The sequence below is a fragment of the Halichoerus grypus genome, chromosome 7 (assembly GCF_964656455.1).
Source record: "Halichoerus grypus chromosome 7, mHalGry1.hap1.1, whole genome shotgun sequence".
Taxonomy (NCBI): domain Eukaryota; kingdom Metazoa; phylum Chordata; class Mammalia; order Carnivora; family Phocidae; genus Halichoerus; species Halichoerus grypus.
Window position 1 is genome coordinate 12182265 of NC_135718.1, and position 20123 is coordinate 12202387.

The 20123-nt window shown below is 48.1% G+C and overlaps 1 long non-coding RNA gene across 2 annotated transcripts; it reads left to right on the plus strand.

The window, feature by feature from the left end:
• Positions 1 to 52: 52 nt before the first annotated feature.
• Positions 53 to 18038, plus strand: LOC118555622 (uncharacterized). 2 transcript variants are annotated; one of them, XR_013449590.1, is made up of 3 exons: positions 53 to 136; positions 1594 to 1726; positions 15762 to 18038. It is a non-coding gene; the product is annotated as an uncharacterized LOC118555622 (long non-coding RNA). The 2 variants fall into 2 exon arrangements; XR_004927089.2 differs by lacking the exon at positions 53 to 136 and adding an exon at positions 238 to 329.
• Positions 18039 to 20123: the final 2085 nt, after the last annotated feature.

Genomic DNA, 20123 nt, shown 5'->3' on the forward strand with positions numbered 1-20123 from the left:
CGCTGCGCCAGCCTCGCCAGCTGCGGGCGCCTTTCATTCTGCGAGGGGGCGGGCGAAGCGCCGCCTCGGGCCCGGGCGCTAATTGGCTGCTGACCAGAGCCCCCTGCGCCACGGGCGCCGCTCGGGACGCCGATTGGTAAATCTGGGGGGGGGGCGTGCCCTGCCTGCGCTGCTGGGAGGGGAGGGCGAAGTAGGGGGAGACGAGGGGAAGGGAGGGGAGGGGCTGCTGCTGGGGACCGTCTTCGCCTGAGCGCTGTGCTTTGAGTTTGGAGCAGGTGACCAGGCCTGGGTCTCCCTCGGTCGGGTGGCGAGACTCACGGAGCACACGGGTAGGCGTGGGGATGGGGGAACGCCCCAAGGTTCGCGCACCCTCCTCCCAGCCTTGAATGCCCCAGGTCAGCCTTCCGAGAAGCCCCCTCTTCCCGCTCACCAGCATCAGCAGGAAAAGCTGTGGGGAGGCAGGATTTGGCGGGCTCTGAGGATGCAGTCGTTAAGACAGAGCTGCCCAACAATCGAGTAACTTCCGTTTGCACAGTGCTTTGGAGAGCTTTCAGCTGGGTGAAATCTTCACACGAATCTCTGAGGCTCAGGGAGGTTATGGTTCTTGTAGTAAGTAGTGGAAGCATCAGGACTTTCCTACAGGACGCTGCAGACTCCCAACAGGTGTTCAGAGACTGGGTGGCCATTAGCTGGTGACTTAGGTAGGGATGGGGGCTGGGCCAGAAAATCTTCCACCCTTGGACAGTGATTGGTGTGTGTGTGAAACTCTCACCCCCTCCCCGGGGGGGGGGGGGCTGTATAAAAAATGGGCTGTATGTGCAGCTTTAAAAAAAATAAAGCATATTCAGCGTCACTATTTAATACTTTAAAATGAGTCAAATATTTGTGTAAAAACAGTGGAAAATAAATTGGAAGATTTTTGATTAGGAGGGTGGGAGGTGGTCGTGCCCTTCCTGGGAGAAGGGACAACACCTTTTAAAAAAATGGAAAGTAAGAGGCGCCTGGGTGGCTCAGTCGTTAAGCATCTGCCTTCCGCTCAGGTCATGATCCCAGGGTCCTGGGATCGAGTCCCACATCGGGCTCCCCGCTCCACGGGAGGCCTGCTTCTCCCTCTCCCACTCCCCCTGCTTGTGTTCCCTCTCTCGCTCTCTCTCTCTGTCAAATAAATAAATAAAATCTTTAAAAAAAATAAAACGAAACAAGACAGCATACCTGTGAGATATTTAAAAAAAAAAAAAAAGGAAAGTAGGAAAGGTTTTAGGTACTGCGAAGGATTCTTTAGGGTTCTGTGGCACTGGGAAAATGCCTCCTCTGGTGGCTGGGCTGGCAGGCAAGGTGGGCAGGTCAGGACTTTCCTTCCCCTCTCTGGCTGTGAGCTCTGGCCATGGAAACAGGGGTCAAGGGCAGCTCAGCCCTCATTAGGCAGGAGGCTATGCTTCTGGGTCTGGCTGTGTCCGGCAGGTTTAGAATGGCCCAGTAGGGGCTGCCCAGAACCTCATGCTGGCACCAGTTTACTTTGGAATGAATGAGGGAATCAAACTGTCAGCCGTGGAAGGGACCTTTGGGATCATTCAATCCAACCTTACTTTACAGATGAAGAAAATGAGACGCAGAGAAGAGAAGGATTTCTTCAAGGTCACACGGTGAATATGTCACAGCCAGAACTAGAACTCAGGCCTCTGCACAAATGGCTTGGTGGCCTTCCCGTTACACATGGACCCCGAAGGTATTTCATAGTACATAAGTCTGTGTGTGCATCAGCAGAAATCGAGTGTGGAACACAGGGGACACGAAGAAGAGAAATGAGATGGGGCCTTGTGCCCTTTGCTTGGACCCTACCCTCGGGGAGCAGTCCAGAAGCCAGGTGGCGGGCACAGGGAAGGACTTGGGGCAGTAACATGATGCCTTTTCTAGCCACCTGTCTGCACGAAGGGTTGAAGATCTGTTTCTCAGCCTCTTCTTCACCTCCTACTCCCTAACGGTTGATTTAAGTCGTGAAACCAGGCAGTCATATTCTGCACTTGCCAACCCGGTTCCTTTTTCAAGTTTGTGTTGGCACTCAAGTTAAAAAGTCATTCCTTTTTTTTTTTTTTCCCTCTCCCTCTCCCACCAAAAATAAATAAAAGAGCCCGCAGAAGCGTAGCAGGTTTGCTGACACTGAGCTCTGAGCTCTGACCACAAGAGCACCGGCCCCTAGAGTGGTATGAAGATTATTATTCTATAAATGGAAAATTCCAGTCTGTTCGCACGGCCCTGCAGCTCGCATACTTTCAAGGTATGCAGAGTTTTCAGCTCTGAGGAGTGGGAGCCACTGTTCTGAGAAAAACTTGTGGAAGGAAAGGAAAGTTTAAAACTGCCAGCCGCTGGGCCAGCTTCCCCTGGGTCAGGCCAAAGAGAGCGTGGCAAGTTAAATGACACCTTTCCTCTCCCACATCACAGGATTTTTAGCCCTTGTGGGGTTTTTTTGTTTGTTTTGTTTTGTTTACAAGGGGAATGAAAACTTTTCAGTGAACGTGGGTGAGAACAAATGCCTTGCCCTGGAGTGGCCGGCTGAGCGGGTGGGTTGTGAGGAGGTTTCGGAAGGGAGCTCATGTGTCCCGGGGGGCTGACTACCTGCCCTCTCCCCAGGCTGCTCACCTTACCTGCTGTGGGCCTTGCGCACAGTAGGTTGTTTGATCCGGGAAGAATGTCTGGAAGTGGAGGCAGAGGGCATGAAGGGGTTTAACCCCCCACCCCCAGCACGTGTGGCCTCAGTGGACTGGGAGCCCTTGCTGTTAGTTACCACGGAAAGGCCTGATCCAGTTCTGGGTTTAGTAAACAATTCCTGTTATCACTAAGCGCAGGCCTCAGCCGGGCCCTGAGCTCTCCAGCTCTGAGGTGGTGGAACTGACTTCAGAGATATTCTTAGCACCTTGATGAGGTCTGCCCGCTTTTCGTTCCCCTTCCAGAAGTCTGGAACAAAAACAGATAGGAATAGCCAGAGTGTGAGAATTTCTTCAAGGCATCCCCTCCGACTGGTGGAGGCAGGAAGACCAGTTGGGACAGGCCTCATCTGGGAGGATGGAGGGTGTTGCTCGGTTTCTTCTGGAATGGGGCCGGCACGGCATGGGCAGGAGGCCCTGGCAGGAGAGGGGTGGGTGGTGGGGTGGGCTGCTTGGATTCTGCATTCCCACCTCTCTGCGTGGCTCCCAGCCCCCAGCCTGGGAGGCAACACACAGACTTCAGGCATCTTGAGGATCTTCAGAAGTATGAGGTCAGCCCTGGGGAATGAGGCAGCTTGGCGGCTGTCCAGGCAGCTATAGAGATGCTGTTTGTCAGGCTCTGGGTTCCTGCTGACTTGCCTGCCAAGCTCTTTCTAGGTGTGTCAGGCACATTTGGGTACACTGGGGGCTCTCTTCTGTAACAGTGTTGAATCTGTCCATATCATGCCTTTGGCCCAGCTCAGGGAGTCCTGGGGATGGGATGTCTGCCCTTTGGGGGCTTAGAGTGAGCTAGAGTTAGTTGAGAAGCACTGTGGTGAAGCGGGGGGTGCTCCTTGAGCCAGTGGCCGTGTTTTCATCCTGGCCCTTCTGCAAAGTCACATGTGGCCTTGGATGGGGGACTTAACCATTCTGGGCTCCAGCTCCTTCCTATGATCCTCAAGGGGCTCATCATGTCAAGTGGCAGGCCCTTTCCCTTCTTGCTGACTTACTCCAGTTCCAGACGAGTCTCTCCCTTGGCCTCTGGGGTTGAGCTGTGACAGGTGTAATCCAGCCAGCCAGACAGATCTCATTTCCCCTGGGCATGATTGGTTTAGGAGGGGGCTGGTGACCCAGTTCTGGTCCCTGAAATGTAAGGGGAGGTCTGTTAGGAGGACTGTGGGAGGGCATTTGTTCCCTTGTTTAAAAAGAAAAGAAACAGGGCGTCTGGGTGGCTCAGTCGTTAAGTGTCTGCCTTCGGCTCAGGTCATGATCCCAGGGTCCTGGGATCGAGCCCCGCATTGGGCTCCCTGCTCGGCGGGAGGCCTGCTTCTCCCTCTCCCACTCCCCCTGCTTGTGTTCCCTGTCTTGCTGTGTCTCTCTCTGTCAAATAAATAAATAAAATCTTTAAAAAAATAAAAAAGAAAAAGAAAAGAAACAAAGACCAGGAGCTTCCCTTTCTTCCAGCCACTGGCAGGTTACGGAGCTGAGGCAGCCCTGAGGTGATAAGTCTCGAGGACCAGAAGCTGGCACACTGGGGATGGCTGACCAGAAAAATTATTTTGTTTATTTATTTTTTTAAGTAGGCTGCACGTGTAGCCCCGACGTGGGGCTGGAACTCACGACTGTGAGATCAAGACCTAAGCCGAGATCAAGAGTCGGACACTTAACCGACTGAGCCACCCAGGCGGCCCCGAAAAAGTTATTAAAAAAAGAAAAGCCTCAGGGACATTTTTGTGGATGACTTGGTGACTTGTTACACAAGACAATTAACCAACTTTATTGATTCAGCCACTGCTGGGCAGGAATTTTACTTACAGCTGAATTCATTCATTCTAACTGAAACTTGTAGTAATATGAAAAAAAAATGCATTTGGTAATTCTGTCGGAAAAGTAGGATTCAGTACTCTGGCCGGATGGAGGGAACAGCCGTGTCAGAATTGTGGGCGTATGGACAGGGGTGGAAAGAAACAAAGGGAAGTGGGAGCAGGGGCTTCGTAGTGTCTCCTCTGTCACCCGCCCTGTCTTGCGCCAGAGTCTCCCAGCTGAGAGTAATAAGATACCCCCTTCAGACCAGGTGCTTTCCAGCATGGCCTCATGGACCCCCCCACCTACTACACAGCTGCCCCATGAGGCAGGTTCTGTGATTGCCCTCCTGGTGCAGATGGAAGGGTGCATGGCTCACAACCAGCAGGGCTCAGGCTAGAACCTGTGTCCCTCTCATCCCAAAGCTGCGCCTGTCCCTACTTGGAAGTACCTGGTCATACTCCAGCCACAGGACTTCTGGGGCCGAAGGGGTGGAAGAGGCCAGCTGGGAGGAGACGGTGCAAGGAGCCGCCGGGAGGCAAAACTGGGCTCATTCCACCGTGTGTCAGAGATTGTCCCCCAACAAAACCAATTCCGGTTGAAAGAGGTTAGATTTTTCTATTTATCCAGTAGTGAGCTCTTTGGTCCAGTGAATAATACTTTCTCTTAAACACTTGCCCCAGCCACGTGGTCTCCTTTTAGAAACCCGGATTGTCCCAGTTTTTTTTTTTAATTTTATTTTATTATGTTATGTTAGTCACCATACAATACATTATTAGTTTTTGATGTAGTGGCCCACGCTTCATTGTTTTCGTGTAACACCCAGTGCTCCATGCAGTACATACGGATTGTCCCAGTTTTGTTTAAAGCAGCATACTGCCAGGAAGGCTGACAGCCTGGAGGGCAGATATCCTGGGGTCAACGATGCCTGGAATAATAGTAATAACAATAGCTCACAGGTAGGGAGCCCTTTCAAGGCACTAAGTGTGAACTGTCTTTTCTTAGACCTTCCCAGCAGTCCTGAGGTGATACCCATTTCACAGAAAGGAAAATGAGGTTTGGGGAAGCTAAAAGAGTGTACTACTCAGCTTCTCCCAGCTAGTTAGTGGGTGGGATTTCTCCGTGGCCTGTGCTGTGGGCCTGGACAGTCTCCTGGCCCGTGGACATTCGTTCAGTTAGAATTCACAAATCCTGCCTCGCATCTCAGGTGTTTCCCTGAATGGGATCATCGGCCTTTTCTTGATCATCTTCAACACCTGCTGGCTGCAGAAGGGGAGGAGTCAAAGCTGGGGCCTCTAGTGGAAAAGTCATACATAAAATGATAAACTATAAGGTCAAGATTGTTCTCCAGTGATGCATGAAATGGTGCATTATAAGGCCAAGGGTGTTCTCTAGTGGGCCTGAGGGCTGGAGTGGGGGCGGCGGGGGGGGGGGGGGAAGGAAAGGTCAGTGAAGGGGATGAGACCAGACTGCCAAGCAGGGCTGCTGTGTATGCTTCTGCAGGTTGTGCACTGTACAAGGGCTTTCCATCCAAGGGGGTGCCTTTTACTTCGTAGATGTGGTTATATGTGTGAGTGAATCTCAAATAGTTTTCTGGCAGATGTGGAGTAAAGTATCTTTTTCTAAAGGAATCGGTATATTATGACAGTTTTTTTCTGACGGATGGATAAGGATGTCTTGTGGATGAAGTACCTTTTCCTAATTTGCCCAAAGCCCAAAGCTTTGGCTCTAGGCAGAGGCATGAAACGCTAAGCTTCTCAAAAGCAGGCCTTAAGTATGCCATTCGCTAGGGGGCCACGGGGCCTTTTTAAAGCTTCAGGTGAAAGCGTCTCCCTAACTGAGCTGCCCAGGTGGGAGTCTGGCCCAGGTCTGCTCTCGTAGCTCTGGGCGAATCACCGTCTCTGTCATTTTGGACATCTTCTCTCGGTCCTACCTGGCTTACACTTCTATTTTCCCCAGTCCCGTAGGGGTTTCTTGTGCCCGGCCGGTGCCCGGCCACGATGATGAGTGGCAGTGGTATCTGTTCCTGGGGTGTCTCTGGCTCCGGAAGCAGAAAGAAGGGTGATGGCCTAGGATGGTGTAAATTGAGGAGCCTCAAGCAAGTCATTTCCTTTCTCTGGACTTCAGTTTTCGCTCATTTAAAATAATTGGCTGGCCTGAGTGGTTTCTTGGCCCTCTCTAGCTCTAAAGTTTATGTGTTCACATCGAGGGACTGGGACTGACAGGTGGATGAGACGTCCTTGTGACCCCATGGAGTGAATGGGTGGTGATGCTCGGTGGGAGGCATATTAGCTTCCTATTGCCACTCTGTCACCACCAACCTAGCGGCTTGAAACAGCAAATGCTTCCTTTCCTACTGTTCTGGAGGTCAGAAGTCTGACAGGGGTCTCGCTGGGCTACAGTCGAGGTGTCTGCAGGGCTCGGGCTCTCGGGGACAGTCTGTTTCCTTGCCATTTCTAGAGGCTGCCTGTGTTCCTTGGGCTCATGGCCCCGTTCCTTTTTCAAAGCCAGCAACAGCAGGTTAAGTCCCTCTTGACTGGCCGCCTCTATTTTTTCTTCTGCCTCCCTCTTGCGCTGTGTGATTACAGTGGACCTACCCCGATAATCCAGGCTAATCTCCCCATGTTAATGCCATCTAATTAGCAACCTTAATTCTACCCGGAACCTTAATTCCCCCTGGCCATCTAAGGTAACCTATTCTCAGGGACTGGGAATTAGGATGGGGACATCTTTTGGGGCCATTATTCTGCCTCCTCCCAGAGGACTGGGGAACCCCTTAGCAAAGGAGTCCCAAGACCTTAGCATATCCAGGGGCACCTGGGTGGCTCAGTCGTTAAGCGTCTACCTTCGGCTCGGGTCATTATCCCAGGGTCCTGGGATCGAGCCCCGCATCGGGGTCCCTGCTCCGCAGGAAGCCTGCTTCTCCGTCTTCCACTCCCCCCTGCTTGTGTTCCCTCTCTCGCTGTCTCTCTCTCTGTCAAATAAATAAATAAAATCTTAAAAAAAAAAAAAGACCTTAGCATATCCAGAGGTCAACTGGGCTGGTAAATTTAGGTTTCCTTTGCCAGTCAGGACCTGACACAGTGCAGGGGCATCTGTGGGGCGAGGGGGCCCTATGCAGTATGTGTGAGTGTGGGTGTGCGCCCATCAGGCAGATGGAAAGGTCTGAGTTGCGAGAAGGAATGGCGAGCAAAGGAAGTAGTATCCGTGTCACGTGCTCTAAGCAAACTAGTGATGATGATGATGTCACTTAATTTGTAGTTAAATCAAGCAAAACAAACAGCCAAGTACCACAAAAAGCAAAACACAAAAAAACCCAGCTAGAGTAAATGCTCTACAATCCTTGTCTTGCTCAGGAGGAGGGTGAAGATACTGACAACTGTAATATTCTTTAACTTACGGAAAATTTCAAGCATTACAAAAGTAAAGGTCATGGTATAAAGAACTCTAACCCGATTTACCCTTAATATATGATGAATCATATCTCCACACCAATTTTTCACTTCACCTCCCACACTGTGGATCATTTTGAAGAAAATTCTGAACATCAGTGTTCATTAAAGTTAGATTTTGATAGGTTAGGTATATATAAATAAATATATTTATATTCTTATATTTATATATAATATATAATATATGTATATTTAATATTATATTTATTATATATTATATTTTTATATTTATGTAAATATATTTTATATATATAAAATGTATAGGGTAAAAAGAGGATATAATAGTGGATATAAAGAAATGGAATGAGGAAAAATAATCATTACAGAAGAAAGCGTGACAGGGGCACCTGGGTGGCTCAGTCGTTAAGCGTCTGCCTTCGGCTCAGGTCATGATCCCAGGGTCCTGGGATCGAGCCCCGCGTCGGGCTCCCTGCTCTGCAGGAAGCCTGCTTCTCCCTCTCCCACTCCCCCTGCTTGTGTTCCCTCTCTTGCTGTGTCTCTCTCTGTCAAATAAATAAAATCTTAAAAAAAAAAAAAGCGTGACAGAAAGAAAATCATCATGGAAATGATAGAACAAATTGGAAGTATACAATAAGATGGTTGAAATAAATCCAAACATAAATTCCTTATAATAAATGTAAATGGACGAAATGGTTTTGTTAAAATACAAAATTTCAGACTGGATTTATTTTATTTTTTTTTTATAAAGATTTTATTTATTTATTTGACAGAGAGAGACACAGCGAGAGAGGGAACACAAGCAGGGGGAGTGGGAGAGGGAGAAACAGGCTTCCCGCCTAGCAGGGAGCCCGATGTGGGGCTCGATCCCAGGACCCCGGGATCATGACCTGAGCCGAAGGCAGATGCTTAATGACTGAGCCACCCAGGCGCCCCTCAGACTGGATTTAAAACCCAGCTATAGGGACGCCTGGGTGGCTCAGTCGGTTAAGCGTCTGCCTTCAGCTCAGGTCATGATCTCAGGGTCTTGAGATCGAGTCCCGCATTGGGCTTCCTGCTCACCAGGGAGTCTGTTTCTCCCTCTCCCTCTGTCTCTTCCCCCTGCTCGTGCTCTCTCTGTCAAATAAATAAATAAAATCTTTAAAATAAATAAATAAATAAAACCCAGCTATATGGGGGCGCCTGAGTGGCTGGTTCGGTGAAGCGTCAGCTCAGGTCTTGATCTCAGGGTTGTGAGTTCAAGCCCCACATTAGGTTCCACACCTACTTAAAAAACAGCTGTATATCCTGTCAGAGACACATATAAAATGTAAGGATGCAGAAAGGTTAAAGATAAAATGATGAAAGAAGACGTGCCAGTAGATGCTGAAAAGGAAGCTGACATAGCTGTGCTGATAGGAGGCAAATAGGCTTTATGGCAAAAGCTTTACTAGGGATAGAAGGGTGGCTACATCATGTAAAAGGCTCGATTTACCAGGAAGATATAACAATTCTAAATCCCTAATAATTTAGCTTCAAAGCGTATGAATGAAAACCTGATGAAATATCAGTAGGGATGTAGGAGATTTGAGTGATAGTTAACAAGCTTGACTTTATTTTTTTATTTTTTTTTATTTTATTTTTTATTTATTTGCAAGAGAGAGAATGAGAGAGAGCACGAGAGGTAGGAGGGTCAGAGGGAGAAGCAGACTCCCTGCTGAGCAGGGAGCCCGATGTGGGACTCGATCCCGGGACTCCAGGATCATGACCTGAGCCGAAGGCAGTCGCTTAACCAACTGAGCCACCCAGGCGCCCCAAGCTTGACTTTATATATTTACATGTACCTACATATATATATATGCATGTCATTATATAAAATCGTATGTAAACACTGCTTTTCAATAATTGCAGAATTTGGGGCGCCTGGGCGGTTCAGCCGGTTAAGCGTCTGCCTTCGGCTCAGGTCATGATCCCAGGTCCTGGGATCGAGTCCCACATCGGGCTCCCTGCTTAGTGCATAGCCTGCTTCTCCCTCTCCTGCCCACTCATGCTCTCTCTCTCCTTCAAATAATAAAGTCTTAAAAAAAATTGCAGAATTTACATTCTTTTCCAGCACTCATAGCGCATTTATAAAAGTTGACCGGATTCTGTGCCATCAACCAAGTATTAACAAATTTGATAGGATTGGTGTCACATTGGATTTTCTGGCCACAATTCCATTTCGTTAGAAATCAACAGCAGACAATAACTAGAAGAGAACATAATACAGAAAAGTGAAGGAATTGATGAAATGGGAGCGGAGATACGATAGATGGCTGACAGAGCTAAACAGTGGATTCTTATAAAAGACAAATACAATTAATTTCACAGGGTTTATCAAGAATAAAAGACACGATGCAATTGAGCAGTTCTGTGACTTGATGCTTCATAAATCTGAAAATGTATATGAAATGGAAAAATTGCTGGAAAACAAGAATTCTCTCAAGACTGTGTGTATGTGTGTATGTATTTATTTGAGGGGGGGAAGGGCAGAGGGAGAGAGAGAATCTCAAGCCAGACTCCCCGCTGAGCACCGAGCCCGACTTGGGGCTGGATTCCAGGACCCTGGGACCATGACCTGAGCCACAATCAAGAGTCGGATGCTTAACTGACTGAGCCACCCAAGTGCCCCAAGAAGAATTTAAAAACCTTGATGTTCTGCAACATTTATATAAATTGAATCAGAGTTTAAAAATCTCACAAAACACCAGATCCAGTTGACCTTATTCTTTTTTCTCCTGTTGACTTGAAAGATAAGTTCTGTTTTTCAAGGAATAATTTCAATTCTACACAAGCCATTCTAGAGTTTAGAAAAAAAGAATCATTTTCTAATTCATTTTACAAGGCTAGTGCAACCTGATATAAAACAAGTCTAAGAAGGGAAAATGACAAGCCATGCTCATTTGTGAACATACAAAAATCTGAAACAAAATACCAGCAAGCAAGAGCATGAGCAGGGGGGAGGGGCAGAGGGAGAGGGAGAAGCAGACTCCCACTGGGCAGGGAGCCAGACTTGGATTCGGGGCTGGACCCCAGGACCCTGAGACCATGTCCTGAGCCGAAGGCAGATGCTTAATGACTGAGCCACCCAGGCACCCAAGGAAAGGATTTCTTAAACAAGACGCGCACAAACCTCACTAACTGTACCATTAATAAATGTTAATTAAAGTTAAGCACTCCTGTTCCTCAGAAGACACCATATAGTAAGTAAAAAGACAAGTCACAGACTGAGGGAGCTATTTGCAATACATGTGATTGATAAGGAAGGGCCTTCACACCCAGAACACGTAAAAGAACACCTAAAAATTTGCTATGATTCATACAACCCAAAAGAAAAACTGGTGAAAAGTTACTGATAGCAGAGGAAAATTGAATGGCCAATAAACAAGAGAATAAATAAGATTATAATGTGGGAAATGTACATCGCTCAATTATAGGTTTTGTATGGCTTCAACTTTACTAGATATTGCCAAATTATTTTCCAAATAGATTGTATCAATTTCACCCCCTCTAGCAGTGTACAAGAGTTCCAGTTCCGCCACATTCTTTTCTAAAAGATTTTATTTTGGGGGCGCTTGGGTGGGTCAGTCGTTAAGCGTCTGCCTTCGGCTCCGGTCATGATCCCAGGGTCCTGGGATGGAGCCCCGCATTGGGCTCCCTGCTCTGAGGGAAGCCTGCTTCTCCCTCTCCCCCTGCTTGTGTTCCTCTCTCCCTGTGTGTCTCTCTCCGTCAAATAAATTTTAAAAATCTTAAAAAAAAAAAATTTTATTTTGAAGTAATCTCTATACCCAGCGTGGGGCTCGAACCTACAACCCCGAGATCAAGAGTGGCATGCTCTACTGACTGAATCAGGCTGGCGCCCCCAAGAGTTCCCATTCTACCACATTCTTGTCAACATTTAACATTAACAGAATATTTGATTCTGCCAATCTGGTGATGAATACATGCATCACTTCTTTGATGATTGGTCATCTCCACCAGGGCAGACACCAGTCAGCAGTTACGGTGGCTTCGAGGAGCTTCCATCCTTCCTTCTGGTGGTGGCAGATCGTGGATAGGGAAAGGGAGCACAGGGAGCCCCAGGATCGGACCCTTGCTTCTTAGTGAGGTTGAAGGTGGTGTGCTGGGATGAGGAGGTCCAGGAAAGCCACCAACATCTACTCTGATAAGAAGTGGAAGACAAGGAAATTTGAACCTGGGTCTGCTTGTGTGAGGAGCCCTGCTGGACACAGCAAGAATGCTTATAATTTAGTTGTGTCGCATTTGGGATCGCTTTTAGCCAAACTTTAATGTCTCCTGGGTAGTTATTTGGCTCTGTTTACAGCTTTAAAAAGTTGCAGGGAACTTTGCCCTCATGGTCAGCAGCTCTTGATCATAATGAAGTTAGAAATCAAAAGGTTAAATTTAAGAAATGAAATGACACACACAGACAACTTAGAATGAAATGCGTGTAAACACTTCCCCCATCTCTGAACTGGAAGGGTCTTTCTAAGCATCTAGATAATGGATGCAATCCCAAAAGGAAAAGGAAAAAGCACCCAGACCAGACAATATGAAAATGCGTAAAAAAGTAACAACAACAAATGCTAAATGGCAACAACAAACAACTATTCACAGCAAATATTTCCCCCAAACAAAAGTGTATGGCAAATATTTCCCAGAACATATTTGTCATACGAAAGCACAGGGTCACGATTTTTAATGTCCATATATATGGGGTCGTGTTAAGAGCTAGGCTCTGGAGTCATACAGACCTTCCACCTTCAAAGCCAACTGAGTCTCTTAATTCAAGTCTCTCTGATACTGATGTTCCCTCCTCCACCTTTCATGGACAAGGACTCTTGGGATTACACGGGGCCCACCTGGATAATCTAGGCTAATCTCTTTAGATTAAGATCAGCTGGTTAACAGCCTTGATTCCATTAACAACCTTGACAACCTTAATAACAACAGCTTTCATTAGCCTCCGCCACGTAGGGTAACGTATTCACAAGTCTCAGTGGCCATTATTCTGCCCGCCATACCAGCTGTGTGACCCTGAGCAAGTTATTCTCTTGAACCTCAGTTTCTTCATCTCCAGTGGGGTTTCTTAACCTCAGCGCTATTGACCTGTTGGGACGGATAGTTCTTCATTGTAAGGGCTATCCTGCACGTGATAGGATGTTTAGCAGCATCCCTGGCCTCTATCCATTAGATGCCATAGCAACTGTCCCCCTCCCCACAATGTGACAACCAAATATGTCTCCAAGCTTTGCCATATGTCCCTGTGGGCCAAATTGCTCCTCGTTGAGAAATGGTCTATACAATGGCTGTTCTTACCTTCTAGTGTAGCTGTGTCAGACTAGATGGTGTGTGTAAAAGATTTAGCAGAGTGGCAGGTGCCTAGCAAGGTCTCCCCAGGTGGTATAGATCTGTAGTTTACTTTTCTGTTTTTTTCTTTTTCTTTTTAAAGATTTTATTTAATCTCTACACCCAATGTGGGGCTCAAATTTAAAACCTCGAGATCAAGATTTGCAGGTTCTACCGACCGAGTCAGTCAGGTGCCCCTAGATCTGTAGTTTACTTTTTTTTTTTTTTAAAGATTTTATTTATTTATTTGTCAGAGAGAGACTCAGGGGGAGCGGCAGGCAGAGGGAGAAGCAGGCTCCCCTCCGAGCAAGAAGCCCGATGTGGGACTTGACCCCAGGACCCTGGGATCATGACCTGAGCCGAAGGCAAACGCTTAGCTGACTGAGCCACCCAGGCGTCCCTGTAGTTTACTTTTCTGAATGCACAATACTGTTGTAGTAATTTAAACAAAATTTATCAAGGTGATGGGCATTAAGGAGGGCACTTGATATAATGAGCACTGGGTGTTATATGCAACTAATGAATCACTAAATTCTACCCATGAAGCTAATAATACACTGTATGTAAACTAAATTGAATTTAAATTTACAAAAAATAAGCAAAATTTATCAGAAATAAGCACTTAGCAGTTGGACAGTAGGCCTGAAGAATAAATACATCCAAAGGCAAAAGGACCTTTGCAGTGAAAATCTTACAAATACAGTTTAGTTATTCAAATAGAGGGTTAATTCCTATTTTGAAAAACTCAAATAGTACAGACAAGGCTAATACTTTCCTTCATCTCCCCAACTCCCACCCTCTATCGCTTTCGTCCCAGAGGCAACCCCTGAATAGAAGTGCCATGAGAGCAGGGACTTCATTTGTATGTTTCATCGTTGTTTTTTAAAGTAGGCTCCATGCGAAGGTTGGCTCGAACTCAGGACCCTGAGATCAAGAGTTGCATGCTCGGGGCGCCTGGGTGGCCCAGTCAGTTAAGCGTCTGCCTTAGGCTCAGGTCGTGATCCCAGGGTCCTGGGAGCAGGGAATTTGCTTCTCCCTCTGCCCCTCCTCCCGCTCATGCTCTCTCTGTCTCTCTCTCAAATAAATAAATAAAATCTTAAAAAAACAAACAAACAAAAAAAGAGTTGCATGCTCTACCGCCTGAGCCAGCCAGGCGCTCCAGTACTGAACATTTTTTCTCCAGAGGTTAAAATAGTGTCAGGCACACAGTGGACACTCAGTTCATGTATGTTGAATGAATGAATGAGTTTATGTGTATTATTCCAGTTCTTGTAGAAAATTTGCTTATAAATCTTGGTGGTGTTATATTCCAGTTCCACAGTTTACTAGCCATATGGTTAAATTACCTAACCTCACAGAACCTTAATAATTTCATCTGCAGAATGGGGTTAATAATACTACGGCATGGGGTTGTTGGGAGGTGGTCCGTGCATTTGTATGGACACACACACACTCTTTTAAATTTAGTATATCTGAGATCCTATGTATTGTTCGGCAATTTGCCTTTTTCACATTTAATGTGTCTCAGGAGCTTTCCAGGTCAGTATATATAAAGCCACCTCACTCTTTTTAGCTGCTGAACAGATGAACCCTGGTTTATTTAAGGGATGGTGTCAAACTCCCTGCTCTCCTCCTGTGTCTGGCAGGTGCTCAGTGAACAAATATCTCTTGCTGAATCACCGATTGGGCAAAGTGCTCTGGGAGCTGGAGCAGCCTGTTGATATTTTAGTTTTCATCAACTGTGCAAAGTCTTTGAGTCTTTTTGGTTTGAATGCGTCAGAGTCTGGTCTGGAAATCTACCCGAGATTATTTTTAACCTATTTGGCCAGAGGATCAGCCGCTCTGTGGAAACGTGAACTCGGGGCTGGAGCCTGTCCACATGTGCTGCCTCAAGCAGGTGGTCACAGACTCTGGAAGATCTGCCTGGGTCCAGGGTGGACCTGACTGATGTGGAACCTTGAGTTCCTGAATCTTTTTTTTTTTCCCAAAGATTTTATTTATTTATTTGACAGAGAGAGAGATAGCGAGAGCAGGAACACAAGCAGGGGGAGTGGGAGAGGGAGAAGCAGGCTTCCCGCCGAGCAGGGAGCCCGATGCGGGGCTCGATCCCAGGAACCTGGGATCATGACCTGAGCCGAAGGCAGACACTTAACAACTGAGCCACCCAGGCGCCCCTGAGTTCCTGAATCTTAAAGCAGGACTGGGGACTTCCTGGGATCGGCTCCAGCCAATAAGTAAGGGACCCCAAGGGATTCCTGGGTCCTTTCCTGGTCCAGCTCGGACTGTGTCTGTGATGGTTGTTGGACACTGATGGGACCTTTACACTCTGGCCTCAGCCTCTGCCCAGTCTCCCTCAGCTCCAGACAAGCTGTGAATGTTCACATTGCTGTGCCTTTTGCTCAAGCTCTTTGCTCTGCCAGGACCTTTCCTCTCTCCTTTTTGGCATCTAGAGCTCAGCTCAAATGTCCCCTCTTCAGTCAAGCTTCCCCTTTTCCTACAGGGGAGGAGTTGGTCACTTCTTCTGAGAGCCCAGAGACTTCGTACCTACTACGTCCTAGTCACAAGTCCTACTGACTTCTGCAACTGGTCTGCTTCTCTCCCCAGATGGGGGCTTCTGGAGGCAAGGACCTTGGTGCCCATCCTAGGACCTGGCACAGTATAGAACTTTGCAAATGTCTGCTGGCTGAGGGAAGCGCCATGAGAGCAGGATAAAGGCACTGAGGAACACGCCCAGGAACAGAGGGAGTGTGGCATGAGGAGACCGAGCTGAGCGATCACGTGATTTGGAAACACAGGCCGTCTTGAAGAGGCGGTTGGCTGTCCTCGGGATAACTTCCTCATCGTCTTCAGAGTGTCCTTACGGGCTAGAACAAGAAACCCAGCGCATCAGAGGCTTTAGTCCAACTCAGATGAAATCTCTAAGTTCTAGAAAAATACTAAAGGAAAGCGGCAATCATTTCAGCGATGATAATAATACATATTATGTAAAACATCTTGAAGCACTCTCCATGTGAGCAGTCGCGTCAGATGAGCATAATGATGGTCACTTTTCCAGGGGTCTGACCCCCAAAACCTCAGCCATCCAGGATGAGGCTGAGGAGTAGGAATTGAGAGTAAGAGGCCTCGGGTAAGTAACTATCTCAGAGTTCTACGAAAGTATTTTTCTGGGCAGAGGAGTCGGGTCCTCTCTGAGAACCTATTAACTCATACTTTACGTACATTTGTAACAGGCCCTTTTATCTGGTTTCTCAGCTCAGACCATACGCTGGTGGTGATGGAGGAGGGAGTGATGTTAAAGCTGAGAACCTGACACTGAGGGAGGAGACCAGCAAACTGTAAAAAAGCTCATATGGGCACTGTTAGAACGGAGCCACCTTGGGTTGGGCCATTTAGCATTTGAACAAATAACTTGCATCCAGTCGCCTCTATAGATATTACTATATGGGGGCAGGATATAATCATTTGGTGCTGTTAATTCTGAATTATCTGTTTAAGAAGGCAGGCTATGTGGAGGACAGTTTAGAAAATGATTAACACCTGGACTGATGTGTGGTATGTCTATCATGCCCCTGTACTCACTTATGTGGTATCTTTCCTTTCTCAAAACCACCAGGTCAATAATGAGTGATTGTGGGTCATGAGTCCAGCAGTGCGCTAAGAGTTCTATGCTGTTACTTAATTTAACCTCCAACATCCCCGGGAGATAGTTATTACGGATAATCCCATTTTATAGATGTGGAGGGTGAGGCTCAGAGAGGGAATGAACACATTCCAAGGTCACACAGCCAGCAAGGGAGGGAAGGCACTTTGATTCCAGGCTGATGGGCTCTGAAGCCAGGGCTCTTAACCCGTGGGCCCCGACTCTCCTGTGGTCTTCCTCCCAGTGGCCTGCAGTCCTGTTGGGTGTGTCCCCTGCTATCCTTTAATCTCTACACTTGCCCTCGCTCCGGGAAAGGTTCAGCGTGACGGAGTTGCCTCCCAGGAGGCTGGATACACGTCAGAGCCCCTGATGTCCCCCGAGGTGACATTTTGCTGATGAATAGCTCTCTTCCTGGAGCCAAAGAGTATTCATTGTCCACTCACAGGAAAAAACCACCACGTGTCCCCTGACAGCCCAAAGATGAATCCTGACTGTCTGGACATGCTCAGGGTGTACCCATGGCATTTGGTTGAACCAACCACACCTTGTCTCTAGGCCAGAGGTAAAGTCGAGGGCCATCTGTCTGCCTAGGGACTGGGTCCAGCTGGAGGGCGGGAGATGGCGGCTCTGGGGAGGCAAGGCCCAGGGTCGGGGCCGGGAGGTCGTGTGATCGCCGCGCAGGCTGCTGCGAGCTTGAGGGTGCGTGCGCCCTGGAATCCGCTGGGGGAGGCCGGGGCGTGCCGAACGGGGGTGTCCCGTTCAGAAGGGAGCTTGCCACACAGCGGTAGCTGCGGCACGGACTGGACAGGGCCCAAGTGAGCCGGCGCCGGGGGCTTGCCGACCCGCCTCTGTGACAACAGCCGGTTTCCCCCGTGGGAGCTGACGCTTCACTGCTACATGAAAGGACAGGCAATGGCGTGGAAAAATGTTAATACACAGCACTGTTCAACAAGATCATGAAACAGTAGGATTCCCCCCCCTTTTTTGTTCTATGAGACAGTTGGTATGTCTATTTATCTCTATGTATGTTGTGTGAAAAATACAGGAATTTGTAGGAGCACCTGGCTGGCTCAGTCGGTAGAGCATACGACCCTTGATCTTGGGGTTGTGAGTTGAAGCCCCACATTGGGCATAGAACTTATTAAAAAATAATAATAATAAATAAATATATATATATGTATATGTAAGAAAATATATGTAATATAGAAGGATATACATAAAATTGCTATACAGTGGTCATCTCCAGTTGGTGGAATTATGAGTGTTTTTTTTTTTTGTATAGTTATATATTTACTTATTTTTGAAAAAGACACAAAATCCAAATCCAGGATGCTAGATTCCAAACCCTGTGCTCCGGGCTCATCTACTGCTGCCTCTGCTATTAAAGCCCAACAGTGACTGTCCCTTCCTGTCCCAGGAGACTGCAGCCAGCTCACTGCAGGGACCACGCACACCTGCCAGAAAGGTCTTGGGAGCTGCACCTGCTCATTCTGCAACTTCTTCCCCCTGGGTCCCTCAGGCTGCGCATGAGTGTGCTTTCAGCTGGGATTTTGTGGTGCCTGATGCCCTTTTCAAAACAGCCCAAGTGGAAGTCTGGGTCCTGTATGTTTCTTCACCTCTCAACACTGCACCCACGGCCCCCAGCCCCAGATTTAAACCTCGTGATGGCCCTGGAGAGATGAGCTGGGGTAGAGTAGGGCAGGCAAATGGCACTGAGTGATGTCTCCTCTGCTGTCCTCTCTGTCTTAGCTTGGGCTGCTACGATAGCAGGACATCATAGATTGGGGGCTTATAAACAGCAGAAATTTATTTCATGTTCTGGAGGCTGGAAGTCCAAGATCAAGGCACTAACAGATTTGGTGTCTTGTGGGGGGCCTGTTTCCTGGTTTATAGATGGCCATTTTCTCTCTGTGTCCTCACATGGTCTCTTTTATCAGGGCACTAATCCCATTCATGAGGGCCCCACCCTCATGACCTAATCACCCCCAAAGGACCCACCTCCTAATACCATCACACTGGGGATTCGGTTTCAAGTTAGGAATTTAGGGAGAATACAAACACTCAGTCTCTGGCACTGTCCTTCTCAGCCACTCTCTGGGGTCACTCCTGTCCCACACCTCTTCCCTCTGCTCGCCTCCGTCTCCCCCAGGAAATCCTGCCCAGCCATCAAGGCCCGCTCACACGCCGCCGCCTCAGTGAGACCTTCAGCACTTGACTGGGAAAGTGAGTTTCATCTGCCTCGCTTGCTTTCCCAGGCTCCTTCTACTCCCTCATGCTTCGTGGTGTGGTAGGGCTGTCAATCACAGCCCTGCCCCTGCCGGGGGTGGGGTGGGGTGGGGGGGTGCGCATATGACACAAGCTGATCAATCAGAGGATCCAACCCCCCTTGGCCACAGAGACTGGATCAGTGATGGGCATGGGACTCAAACAGGACCAATCAGATTCCTCCCTGAGATTGGTAGGAGAATATTGCAAGAGACAAGTATTCTTTTTGCTGTCCCTGCTTACCCATGATGCCATGAGTCGGCAGCTGCTGGTGGCCATTTTGCCCGCATAAAAAGAGCACTTCTGTGCAGAAGAAAACCATATACAGACAGAGCCTGGATGACATCATTGCTTCAGCCTCTGGATCCAGCTGTACCTGAAGCAGATACTCCTGGCTTCCCCATTAGGTGAGCCAGTACATCTCCTTTTTGTTTGAGCTGGTTTGAAATGGGGTTCTCCTCCTTGCATCTGAAGGACAAATGAACAGTTCAACTTCCCTGATACCCCGGGGCCCCCCCACCATGTACCTCCTTGGAGTTAGAATTCATACTTCTGTGCTGCACTATTGCCATTGGCAAGAGTCCTCCTCCTCGGTAGGACCTCCCTGCTCCTTTTTCAGCCCACAGCTCTGAGACCATATATCATTAAAATTAGTGAAGGGCGATTGAGCGAATCAGGGAAGGGATGAGTGCATATGGCCATCTTGAGGCCCTTTCTGCAGCTGCTGACACTTCTCTTCAAGGACAAGCTGGGTCTGAACTTACCTCGCAAGGAGACTTTAAGAAAACAAACAGACCTAGCCCCATCAGCCAACATTCCTACTTCAGGAATGAGGCTGGGCTTGGGCAGTGCCGTGATGATCCAGTTCTGACCTGCCAGTGGCTGAGAGAACAGGAGGAATATGAGAGCCCGAAGCCATAGCACTGGCACCTGTCAGGGACAGAGCTGACATCGGAG